This window comes from Platalea leucorodia (genome assembly GCF_965183815.1).
Source record: "Platalea leucorodia genome assembly, chromosome: Z".
Taxonomy (NCBI): Eukaryota; Metazoa; Chordata; class Aves; order Pelecaniformes; family Threskiornithidae; genus Platalea; species Platalea leucorodia.
This window is the reverse complement of record NC_138858.1, coordinates 62,111,135-62,125,086: the sequence shown is the minus strand read 5'-3', so window position 1 is coordinate 62,125,086 and position 13,952 is coordinate 62,111,135.

The window sequence follows — 13,952 nt, the reverse complement described above, 5'->3', positions numbered from 1 at the left end:
TTAAATAGCTGAGGATTTCCACTTCATCTTCAGACTCTGAAAGAAGTGTTGATCATTGTTTCCAGAATCAAACAGTAAAAAATAAAAGATTTTGTCTTAGTCCTTGCCTAATCCTACCTAATTACAATTGAGTTCCATACCAGAGATCTCGCAGATGTGGCTAACTTTCTAGCTTTTAGTTAAAATATAAATACAACCAGTCATAAGAACATAATGTATAAAGTTGGAAACTGTAGTACTAAACACATTTGTTACAGTCAACCAAAATCAAGATTTTAAGAACTTTCATGTGTAAGATGAAATAAAATGGAGGGGAAAATTCAGTTCCTTTTAACAAGTACAACGTCTTCAATGTTTTTCTCTGTGCTTTCAGAAACAAATAAAATTCAAATGAGCTAAAAACATTTAAAGGTAAAGTTCAAATGGTAATAGATTTGAAGAAAAGGACTTTTAAAACTATGAATCTGCTTTCAGATTAAGCTCAGAATTTATGAAATGAATTCCAGTGACTTATTTTCATTCAGGTAACTCTAATATTGATTCAAAAATTAGTCTCTCAATGACAAGCTGGTTAGAACTTTATTACATTACATCTTTTCTTCAAACAAAGGATCTCATTCCCCACCACAGAATAATGGAAGAGTACTTAGGGAGCATTTATCTTCTGTGTCACAAAGAATTTTTTTTTTCCATGTCAACAGTGCCTTGAAGTATTTTGAATTCAACCTTAATAAGCACTATGGTCTTTAGTTATTTTGAAAATCAGGCAGTTTAATTTTATGGTCTTGGAATAGATTCAGTATTGAATCTTGCCTCCTAGTACTAAGGATGAACTTTGTTTTTAGCAGCATCCATACATTTTTCCAAAGCATTTTCCAACTGCTTTATCCAAGGATAAAGCAGATGTCTAGATAATAATTTTGGGTCTTAAACTAGGCTTCTGAAGAACTTTGTACATATGTTTAATTTACACAGTTGCTATTAATATGCATTTAGTGTTCTTATGGGCTTAAATTCTTCACTTTCATTACAAAGCAGGTTAGGGGATCTTGACATTTTTCACCTGTCCTCTAGCAATGGGTCCCTTTTGGCTGGAGATCTGTGTAACTTGCAGTGTGACTCTCAGCAGGAACATTAAGGAACAGAAGAATCGATATTGCAGCACCCAAAGCTGGTTTTCTGTTGCATAGCTAGGTAAGACAAGAAGGAACTTCATGGTCAAAATTTAAAAAAAAAAAGGAAAATGGGAGTTATTTCATTAATTGCAGAATGATTTGACTGAGACTTAAACTGCATAATGGAAAATAAAACTTCCTGCAACCCCATGCCCAGCATGATTGGATGCTTTGAAAATGTTTGAGAAACATTTCTTATCATTAGAGTTTACAGATGAAAAGGAAAAAAAGGGAAGTTGTAAATATTTGAAATTTTTCCATAATTTTGTTCCCTTTTACTGAAACGGACAAAAAGTCCCAGATTACTTTAGGTCCACATTGTCTTATGATATAAGCATATGCTTCTTAGAGCACATAGATGTCCCCCTGAAAGATTTTTAGTTTCCCTGTGTCTCTCTCTTCTTATTGTTTTTGCCCTATACACAATTATAGAGCAATGGTTCTTCAATGTGTTCTGTTCTTCACCTTGATTTTGTTGACTTTGAAAGAAGTACTGCAGATGTAAAAAGACAAATCTACTTGTTTTTATTCCATGGAGTTTTAATATTTTTTAAATTATTTGCATACTATGGCATAACCTAAATTAGTCATTCCAGTTGTTAACAGTTTGACTTTTCCATTAAAAAAGCTCTTATGGTGAAGAAAGCAGTAAGAAAAAGAACTGTACTGAATTATGCCATGAAATTTAGTACAAAGCAAAGACTTATTAACTCGAAGTCTTTGAAACAAAATCTTGAGCATTTAATGTTTGATACGTTATTCTCCAGGCTGCACTACTAAACTAAATTAATTCACCTCAGAATGCTGATATGGTGTATTCCATTAGTGAAAATATTTTAAGTAATAATATGCCTCTTTCCTTTAAGGCCAGATAATGTTTATTCAGTTTTAAAAATAGATTTTCCAAAGTCTTGCAGTGAAATGTAGCCTGTTGTTGGTGTGAGGTTTACTTATAATGGTAACCTTCTAAAGTTTCCACATCTTTCATTATTTTCAACTTTGACTTTATGACAAATAGTTTGATTTACAAAAAACCAGCATCTTGGTTTATTCAAGCACTAGCAGGACTAATAAAATAGAAGTATATAGTGTCTCCATTTAATAGTGTAACACACTATACATTGTCTTCATTTGGGTTTCAATTTGTGAGCACACATGCTCAATGTCACCCCTTTGAGCACTTGGGTTGAACTCTAACACTTGGTATGAAGGGAAAGAACAGATGTCATCTTGTACAGGGTAGCTTGGATCTAAATAAGTAGGAGGTCTTCTGCAATATTAAAGTCATACAACCATTTCTGCAGTTCAAAACTTAGAGAAAATCCTATTAGCTATATCACTGAAAATAGAATTCTAAAGATTTAGTAACAAATACTTATATGCAATTGCGTTCTGTGGTAGATATGGTAGTATATGGTTATGTCATATGGTAAGAGGCTTTAAGACAATTTGCTATGTGACAGCTTTGTATTCTGTATGTTATTTTCTGACTTTACTAACAATTTTGTATGGACGTGATTTAGTTTAGTTCTGGTCTGCCTAACCTCCTGAGTTAGCAGTTCCATTGTATATCAGAAGACCCTTGTAGTCACTCAGCCATGATACGACTTACTCTTCCTAAGAAGCACAGCAATGCTAAATAAAATCCCTGTGATGGTCAATCCATCTGTCCAGAGGGTAAAAATACTACTTATCCAGTTTGCTGATAAAAGGTCGAGATAATCTTCTGCTTATATATATTTTTAATGGCAGAATATGCTTCACAGGGTAGACATCTACCATCCGAATGTTTTATCATACTAGGCATGTTATTCATACAGCGTCACCTGCACAATCCTTTATGGTTGTGCTACCATCTGCAGTACTTTTAGTTAAATTATATCAGCACCCTGCAGTACTTTGTTCTACTGTACTGTTTTCTGATTATTAAATTGTGTGGAAAAAAAGTCTAAAAATTATTTCACCATTTGTACTTATCTTAATCAACTCAGTAAGAATTCTTCAAAAAGAAGAAAAGGTGGATTTAAGTAAATGCAAACCAATTAGTGTATTAGTACATGGGGCAAAAGTAAGATAGATGATCTGACAAAACAGTAATTAAAAGAAAAAAAAAAAAAAAGAACATTGCTAAGACTAACATATATGTCAGTTGCATATAATTCAAAGGCAAAATTAATTTATTGCTTCTTACTTGAAAACAAAATGGGAACTTTCTATTGATTAGTCTACTTTATCAGTATATTTAAGACATATGCAAGCCCTCCAATTGGAAATAATGACATTGAAATGGTGCTATTTAACCTCTCCACCTTGAAATTAAATTTCAAGAATGCCACAGAGAAAGCAGAAAATCAGCTTTCCAACAAAACAATTTCACATTTGTTTTTGTAGGTTTGTGTTAGTTAACAAATATTGAATCCAAATTGTTTTCTTAATTAAAGTAAATCAAATTAAAAAATTGGCATAGTTTTGTTCTGAGCAGTTGCCAACATGTTAAGCTCAACATATGCTGAATATTTTATTTAAAAGTGATTTATTGGAAAATTTACCAATGATGGTGGACAATATTTTGCTTAAGTTTATTTTCTTACATGTCAGCAGTTTTAATGATTAAATATTATTATGTACTAAAATGCCAAGAACATGTATGTATTCAAGCTCTACAAACTCATTAATAATTATATTATATAGGGCTGTCATTTAATAAAATTTGTTCCAAATGTTTCTGTCCATTTTCTGCAAGTATCTAAGTAACTCGTGTTGGAAAAGTTAACTAGAATAAGAACTTAACCTTTTTTTTCTTTTTTTTTTAAATCTAGGAAGGAGAAGATAATCTTCCTTATTCCTGCCTTAAGACAATATATGTTCAAATAGGAAGTGTTAATATTTTGGTTATTTAGAGGATATGTCTGCTCAAGAAGAAAAAATAAAACAAAATCACTACTGAAAATGAAACCAAAGGCACTAAAAATAGGCAAGGGTTTGCCAAGAACTCACATTATCTGCCTGGTGCTAAAGAAGGTAGCTAGAAGACAAAAAGACAAAACTTTTTACCTTGATGGGAATTACTTTCAGAGGCAAGGGACTAACGCTGGGCCAGTGATTAGGGACTGTGTTTCCACCTCCCTATTTAAGGACATACAGATACAAAAAGTCTATAAGCTGCTATTCTCCCTTACTGTTTCATAACCAGTTAATAAATTTAACAAAAAGTGAGTTTTCTTCCCTTCCCTCAGCATCTGAAGCTGTATTTGCAGGCTACTTATGAGTAAACAGTTTTCTTTCTTTCATACCATAACTTGGAGACTTGTCTTTGCTCAGGTTGCAGTACATGTATATATCATATACTACATAATGTATCTTTGGTCAAGTGCAAGTGATCACACTGTCACATAATGCTCAGGATACGCAGAGTGGTTTAATAGGTTATGTAGGTGAGTACTTGTAACTCAGACTGATGTTTCTCCAACACTGCACAGAATTAAGGCCGAAGCTTTCCTATGAGCCAGCTTATTTGATCTTAAAGAACCACTTCCCTGAAAGCATTCAACCTCAGTATGTACAGGAAGCAACCTGATGCAAGAATGAAATTTTAATTTGGGCAATCAAGATCATGCAGGCTGGCAGACTTCTGTTAATTAAAGACTTCTGCTTTTTCAGCTTTTGCATTTTATGTCTTCCGCTTCTTTCAAGCCTATCTATAGACCCTGAATAGGCTGCAGTTTCTTAGGTCAGTTCTTCAGCAAGCCTAAAAACACTGGGATGACAGTATAATTTTGTTAAACCTGGTAGTGACCAAGTTTAAATAAAAAAATATAGCTGTTTCACTCCTGCAAAATAAGAAGAGGGTTGCCAAATTTTCTTTCTTTAATATGAAAAGGACAAACTCATGAATATATAGTGAAAATATCAAATATAGGGACAACCTAACAGTCTGCATCGATGTGGGAAGAAATAGCAAGAATAGCAATATCTTCCGTTTCTCAGTATCATAGAATCATAGAATCATTAAGGTTGGAAAGGACCTCTGAGATCATTGCATCCAACCATTAACCTAACTGCCTGGTCCACCTGTAAACCATGTCCCTAAGCACCACATCTACACATTTTTTTAATACTTCCAGGGATGGAGACTCAACCACTTCCTTGGGCAGCCTGTTCCAATTCCTAACCACTCTCTCTGTGAAGAAATTTATCCTAATACCTAATCTAAATCTCCTGTGACACAACTTGAGCTCATTTCCTCTTGTCTTGTTACTTTCTACCTGGGAGAACAGACCAACTCCCACCTCACTACAACCTCCTTTCAGGTAGTTGTAGAGAGCCATAAGGAGCCTCAGCCTCCTCTTCCCACACTAAACAATCCCAGCTTCCTCAGCTGTTCCTCATAAGACTTGTGCTCTAGACCCTTCACCAACTTCGTTGCCCTTCTTTGGACACGCTCCAGCACATTGATGTCCTTCTTGGAGTGAGGGGCCCAAAACTGAACACAGTACTCAAGGTGTGGCCTCACCAGTGCCGAGTACAGGGGCACTATCACCTCCCTAGTCCTGCTGGCCACACTATTTCTGATACAAGCCAGGATGCCATTGGCCCTCTTGGCCACCTGAGCACACTGCTGGCTCATGGTCAGGCGGCTGTCAACCAACACCCCCAGGCCCTTTTCTGCCAGGCAGCTCTCCAGCCACTCCTCCCCAAGCCTGTAGCGTTGCATGAGGTTGTTGTGACCCAAGTGCAGGACCCGGCACTTAGCCTTGTTGAGTAATATAATGTTGCCTTGTTGAGCAATATAATGTAGCCTTGTTGAACAATATAATGTTTGGAAGTCAACATTAATGCATTTCTAAGATTTCTAAGGTAAGACGAAGATGTGGCAAACTTGAAAAAAGGAAAGCTTTCATGGTGAAGTTAAAAAACGACTAATTTAGTATTTGCTCAAGCCTGAAACTTCCATGGAGACCTCTTTCATTAAAGGGATTGGATATTTCAAGGTGCTGGAAAGGAAAGGTATATGCTACTGAGAGAATCTTGCTTAGATATACTGAGTCTAAAATATAACCTCTCATCAACTTTGACCCATACTGGACAAATCTTTCACAGATTTCATGTCAAAATGCTATAACACCAAATGGCCAAGAATTTAGTAGCGGAAAATGCAGAAATCGTCTATAATCTGGAAAAATCTTTCTGTGTCAAAGCTTAGGGCTATTGGTAGAGCAGGCGCTGCAATTCTATGTTATTCCTACCTGTGATCTCTGGGTAGATAAATAAGACTATTGTCTTATCTGCATTGTTAAGCAGATTCAGGTACATTTTATTGAAGGTAAATTCCTAGGTAATTACAGAGGATAGTCATTACCATGAAAAAACCCTCAGTCATTTGCCAAGAATTACTACAAAGCCCAAGAACTCAGTTTCCCTTATATTTAATTTGGTATTTCAAATTGCTTAATTTAGTAGACATTGTTTCATCTGCAGTGTGGACTTTTTTCCAATTCTGAGCAACAGCAAAGCCAAATGGGACAGATCAGCAAGTGTCTTCTCAGTAATGTCAACAGGTGTTGTCTTTGCCTCTAACCTATAGAGAAATAAGGATTTGGGGGCTGATTTGTATTCGTTAATCAGAAAGCATCTGAAGCAACAGTTTCCCTCAAATACAGCCCTATCAACCTAATAAAATAGTCCTTCCTTTGATGATAAATTGAATATCTTTGATAATACTCTTTAAACCCCACAGGCATCAAAAGGGCATAACAAGTAAGGGAATGTATCTGTGAGTATTTAAATTGCAGGGTACATGAAATGAACTGAATTGTAAGAAATCATCTTTCTAGACGCTGTCAGAATTTTGTGCTTTCATAGCTGTGGTCATGTTTATGAAACAAAGCAGGTTAATAAAGACTTGCTACAGGCTTACACTATTTTAATGACTAGAAAACCACAACAAAATAGTACAGGAATACTGTGCTGCAGATCATGTCTTACATCTCTCAGATACAATGGTAGCTTGTCCATTTTTGGTCAGTTTACATTGCTCTGACAGAAAGGCAAGGTACCTCATACACGTGAGTATGTTCATGCTGCACCGTGGACTAGTTCAGCAGTTACATCTTTCATATATTCAACAAAACAAAAGTAATAATAAAAGACTAGGTAGGTATTTCCATAGTACCTGCGAGATTTCTCACATGGGCAATATAACCACTGGGCACTGGTTCTTAATGACTTTCTCTTCTATTATTGCATTTTTCATTAGTTTTGAAATGAATCCCATCAACTTAATATTACATTCAGTGGCATTCAGTCCTTGGCTTTGAAGGTGGATCTGTGACGGTTATTTCCTAAATGTGATGCCTTTCCTCAGCCTTTAGTGGAGAATGTACTGTGTATTTGTATTTGCTCTGTTTTACAACATGCTATGATATACAGTGTTACTCCTCACACACAGGCAAGGAGTAGGTCTGGTTAATTAAAGGTTTTATTGCACAGTAGAAGACTCCATGAAGAGTAAACAACAGTGCACACAGAATAAACACAAACAGCTTTTCTACTGGCACTTGTTTATAACTATTGAAAAATGTACTTAACAATTATTCTATTCTGCTCTAACAGTGACAACAAAATGACCTTGGTCAGCAGTAATGCATGAATATGGGATGAATTTCACGAATTATGTTTGTTGTTTAGAGCATCTATATAAACAACTTTTTGTTAATTTCTGTTACAATATCCGGTCTTTGAAAAGCACACAGTAATGAGTCTTATCCTGAGGGTGAAAACAGATATATTAAATTTACCATTTTTTATTAGCTCTTTCTAGTAACGTATCTCAATAATCTTTGTTACCTATCATTTCCACTGCAAAGGATTTGGATACAACACATTGATTGCCTATGAAGTATTTTCTGATAAAGCAAAATTAAAAGAATCTGTCATTAATGAATATATATTTTCACAGTGCAATTAAGACAGTCAACAGAAAGGACTTCAATTCAAAGGTACTGAATAACTACATTTCCTTTGGACTTCTCCTGGACCTAATGATGATAACCATTTTTGAAAATAAGGATGACAGAGATGAAGTATAGTCATTAAAATAAACATTGCTTCTCCTAAAATGTCCTTTTACTGCAAGTTGTGTTTACTTTCACGGGTTTCTCCACCACATTAGCCCTAGGTCTTTTTTGAGTGGCATGAAAAAATCTGTTTCTACAGGCCATGAATTAATTTACTATAGGTCAATGTATAATTTTCTTTTTTCTAAGGAAGGTTAGGGCACAAACGGCCAGATCCTCTACTTTAACTTAAGAAATGTCAGTTGTATCAGCTGAATGAAGCTGATGTCTTCCACCTGGCATTTTGACCCAGTATCTGTTTTGCACCAGGAAGTCCTGATTCATCATGATCCCAGTAAAAAAGGCACTTAGACTCCATGAGGTATAATTTAAAATACTGTTAATTAGAGCTAACATTATAAGAAGAGAATAGCATAGATAAGCTTATGTCCCTTTGGATGCTGGGAGCCCGACCCATGTGCAGCATGCCATGCAGTTCCCATCCATGCCAGGGTTTTCTCCACTTTCAGTCAGTTGAGCTATTACAGCATTTTCTTATGTGGAAACAACTCTATTTATCATTTCTACAGTCAAACCAAAAAGGCTGTTCACCTAGGAACTTCTTGGAGCACTTGTAGAGAAAGGCAAGGCCCTGGTACCCAGCGGGCGGTGCCTGCGGGTTTCTTTGTTGCAATGTGCTGCCTGGGTTTATCTGGCTGCCGAGGGATTTGTGCGGAGCAACAGAGGCCTGAAGGCCACCACGTACATGCACAGGCGTGGGTTTACCCGGGTTAGCTGTTATGTGGATCCCTAACTCCTTGTGAAAGGGTTAAAGCCAAGATAGACAAAGCCACTGCATCAAAATGCCTCCTGAAAGAATTAAAGCCTAGGGGCAAGGAGGACATTTTAAAAGCCTTAGTCACTTAACTAAACAAAAGAAAGGCCTTTGTGATTTCGGGGTAGTTAGAATGGTTGTAAGATAAAGGGGCTCCGGGATAATCCCATCTCAGACAACTGGGCCTTGGGAGAACAAATACACGGAAGATAGAAAGTGACAACAAAATGACAACAGCCTTGAAGGACACCGTTTACGTGATCCTAGGACTGAGTTTGCGCAGAAGCAAAGGTCAATCAGCGAACACAGTAAAGAAAACTACGAGCCTTCATCTGAAGACCCCCAAAGACCACCTGAAGACCACCACGGGAGACGACTGCGCATGCGGATCGGACATTTGCATATGTTAATAAGTTCCAGGAAATCTCATGTTTATGTAAATGATTTCTTGGAAATCCTGTGAATATGTAGAATTTTATAGTATATAATCTCTGAAAGGCTACCAAATCGGTGGAGCACTTATGGTGGAGAATCCCCAGTGCTGCCCAGCGCTGCAATAAAGGATACCTGCTTAATAGTAACTTCGTTGCTATAGAGTTTCATTTCAGGGACTCTCTGAATACTCCGTTTCTCCCTTGGGGAGATTCAGACTGTGAGGAGAAGTGAGGAGAAGCATCCGTGAATTTTTGTATCACTTGATGGTCGGTGGTCTTCCTGTCAGGATCACTACAGTATCCCAGGATGACTATGATTACCTTCAGAACTGGTATTTGATACAGAACACCAAGAACGATTAATATTTGTGTATTTAAAACATGGCAGTTGTAACACAATTTTTCTGCTAGTAAATGTGATACAGCACATGCTTAACAGCAATTGAAAGTGATGGAGAGCTACCTGGAAGAACAGAAATACATTAAAAATCAAATTAAGTATTTCTGTATTGTTTTTCCAAAGCTATCAGTGATGGCTAATCTAACTCCATAAGTGTGATACGCAAAAACGTTTTGGTTCACATTGGTGGAAATCAGTAAAACTACACTGACTTTCAGAGGCAGAAGCTACGAACGTTTGCTGAAGGAGATAATACATGGGACTGATCTCAGATGGTACGGTGTTACCACAGTATTTTTACCATCTAAAAAGAAAAATGACCGAGACAAAAGGTAGAAATGGTGCATTTCTCCAGAAAAAGTGGAAGGGCAGAAAAGCTGAAGGTGAGTGGAAGAACAATGTTGAAAAATGTGTATGTAAATTTATTTTCTCTTTAGCAGTTGTTTATGGGGTTTTGTTTTTTTTTAATCCAAATTAAATTTTTTGCAATTGCCCTGCCTGGTGGAATAATGAACAATACACTCATAATCCTGAGCACATCTTTCTTAAGGGTGCTGTTGAACTGATTTCCAGATTTTTTTTTTTTTTTTTTAACAAAAGAGCTGGTAATGAATCATACACAATATGCATGTATGTGATGTATATGTGTCTCCTTTGCCAGTCTCAAGTAATTCCACTTGAAATCTGTCTGTATTAAAGGAATATGAGCTTCTACATTATGAATGACAGAAGCATATTAAGTGGGACAACTTCTGAATGATTACCAGACCATATCTGGTGTCTGGAGTTCGTTTCTACACCTTAAAAAAGGCTGTTTCATAGACAAAGTCTTAAGAATGATACCTTGAAAGTGTTCTTACTTTTTTACTTCATTCTACATCTCTTATTCTAACTGGCTAAGAGAACTGGGCAAACTGAGCTTATTTTCTGCATTTTTTTTAATCACAAGAACAGTTTTTTAAGGAAGATCCAGATAAATTGAAAATTTCTTGCTGTTCCTGATGGGTAAAGAATATCGTTTTACTGGGTGTAATCTTCTCTTTGATAAGTAAGTTATCACTTAAGCAAGTGTGTGGTCACAACATTGCTTTCTTGAGATCACCATGTTATTCTGATTTTCATTAGCATAGCTGTAGTATTTTGGTAAATACTGGCTTTCGTGAAGCTCTTTCCATCACACTTGCCATGCTTGTTTAATGATTAGGGAAGAATTTTCAAGTAAAATTGTTCCTTGAATGATTATGCAGGTCTCAGTTTACTGAGAAAACAAAACTTCATAACAGAAGATGGCTGGTTTTGAAGTTTTGTTGCTGTCTGGTTTTTTTTTTTTTTTTCTCTTTCTGTCTGAGTCAGGATAATTCTAATCAAGTTAACTTATTAAAGAAACTACGTGAAGGCAATAGAGCCTTTAAGGAATATGTACACATGCCAAATATTCGTTGTTTTAGCCAACACTAATATTTTGTATTACTGTAAATTATTTATTATAAAATATATCAGAGACTTTCTGAATCTCTGCAGATCCTTAGAACTTCAAGAAAAGCACAAGAGGAATTTACACCGGCCACAGTTTTCTGTTAAATACTATATATACATTGCGGGTAGTGGGGGTGTTTGGTTATGTTCATGTGAGCTAGGGGATTCAGGCCCACAACCATCCCCATATAGCATTTCTTAAGAAGTTTTTACTGTCAGTTCTCCAGAAGAAGAGGACAACTTCACTGAACTCAGCAACAAATTTTTCTGACCCACTTAAAAGGAGATACCATCCTCCTCCTGCTTCATTGAGGACAGCAACTTTTTATATCATCAGATATTTCCAGCAGCTCTCCCTCTTAAAGACTTTCCATCTAAGGAAAACAATTTAAACCCATCCCTCACTTTCTTCTGGCCTAAGAGACTTTTTGAATCTGCCAAGCAGGAATCTGGCCTCTGGCTTGATTCCCAGCACCTGTGCCTGATTATTTTCCAGAGCAACGGCCACCATTCTCCTGGGCCTTAAGAAACCTGCTGTAAGCCTGTTACTATTGACGCTCAGTTCTTCCTCAGTTTGTCTCCACAAGCTCTGACTAGTAAAAAGTCTACGGCATGCAGTTGAGTGCTATTAATCCATTTAGTAGTATGTAATGTAATTTTCTCAAACTTTTTTTCTTTTTTTTTCTAGACTTACATGAACATCTAAACAGGACAGTGTATATGTTCTGTGGACTCACCATGACTTCCTGCTAGAGTATGCAATATAGATTGTATGTCTGAATACTTCCATTGCTGCAAATAAACCTGGTCTCAGTATTGTGGAACACTTGCCAGGCAGCTACTTTGCTATCCTTCATTTCATTTTTCACCACCTTTCCGGGTTTGATCTATTGATCCCATTTTCTTTTATCACAAAATATGTTTGGGATAGGTCTTCAGAATTACAGGGAGGATCTCCTTCAAAACATATCTCAAAAAAAAACCCCAAAACTAAGAAACTTGTATGTAAATAAAAATACATTTCTTCTCATCTCATTTGTACTGTTCTGCTTGGAAATTTCAAATTTAGTGCCCTTAGTGATCGGATAACTTCCTAAGAACAGTTAGATATTTATTCTTTAACAAAAACTGAGATTCCCCTGTGTGTTTAACTCTGGCTCAGCTTTGTCAGAAGCATATTTTCTTGTAATGCCTTTGGACAAAGGTTTTCAGCCTACTAATGTCTCAACATGGTGTGACAGGAAAAAAGCATGGGAAACAGTTTTCACGTGCCTTGCATTTTGTTTTTAATTATTTATTAATGCATCCCTTTGGTCTTCATATGTATTGTGTAACAGATGAATAATAGAAAAAATATGTTTGTTTAACCTCACAATCTACTTAAACAAAGTCAACTGAAAAAATAATTAATTTTAGGGAAAAAAATAAATTCCAGCATAACTGCAAGTATGTACTAATTTGTGGCAGATTCAGCCAATATTTCTGACTAATTACAAAGATAATCAGAATTTTGGAAATGTCACATTTTTTCTTGAAATGTTTAGATTGAAGAATTTTCTCTAGAAATGTCAATTTCCATTTTTAAATAGCTCCACAGAAGAAGGTGAGTGAAGAAATAATTTTCTCTTGACCCATATCAGAAACAGCGGTTTAATTTTTCTGGAATTTTCCATCTCCTTCACACTGTTTCAGAACTTACTTCTCATTTTGGTTTGTTTGGTTTCCATCACTAGATTGGAGGAACCATTAGAACCATTAGAACTAGATTGGAGGAACCATTAGAACCATTCAGCCTTAGAAACATGACCTATTCTTGGATTAATGATACGGGTGTGGGTTTAGTAGATATTAAAATTACAGCTATTCATTATTGGAGGAGGTCCATGTAGAAAATTTATATTTCTTCATGATGTGGGAAACACAGGCTTTGTTTAGTGGGAGTCCTGCCATCTGGTAGAGCCATTGCTCATTTCTGTGTGCCTTTGAGGCTGTCCAAGAAAGCCCTCCTTGCTTGGAAAACTCAATAACACTTACTATGTAGCTATTATTTTTTTTTAATATTAGTGGCAGTTTTACCTTAGCAAAACAAGTGAGGTTATCTCAAGATTTGTAATATAACCAGTATTCCCTAACTTTTTCTATAGGAAATTGGTAGCAAATGAAGGAAGACTAGTTAGTTATTTAAAGAAAGAGAATGATCAAAATTTAAAGCTTACGACCGTACAATGTAGCAAACTTATCCTGAAATAAACCATTTATGAGTACCATCAAAGTGGACCTAGTCATATAGGTCTGGGAATAGAAACTACAAACGTTTCACAGTTGCAAGGTGGGGCCTCAAAGTATATGTAATGCATGCACATACGCGCTCATCCCTTATTATTCCACAGATTATAAGAATCTGTCAAAATAATCTCTCCTCCCATCACAACAGCTAAATTACTTTTCATAAGCTTTTAAAAATTAAAAAAAATTAAGATTAATGCAGGCTGTACTTTAGTATTTGCATGATTATTTGATCAATCTCCCTCCAAGAATGAATATTGCAGAATATTTAAAAAACAATTTTACAGTAAA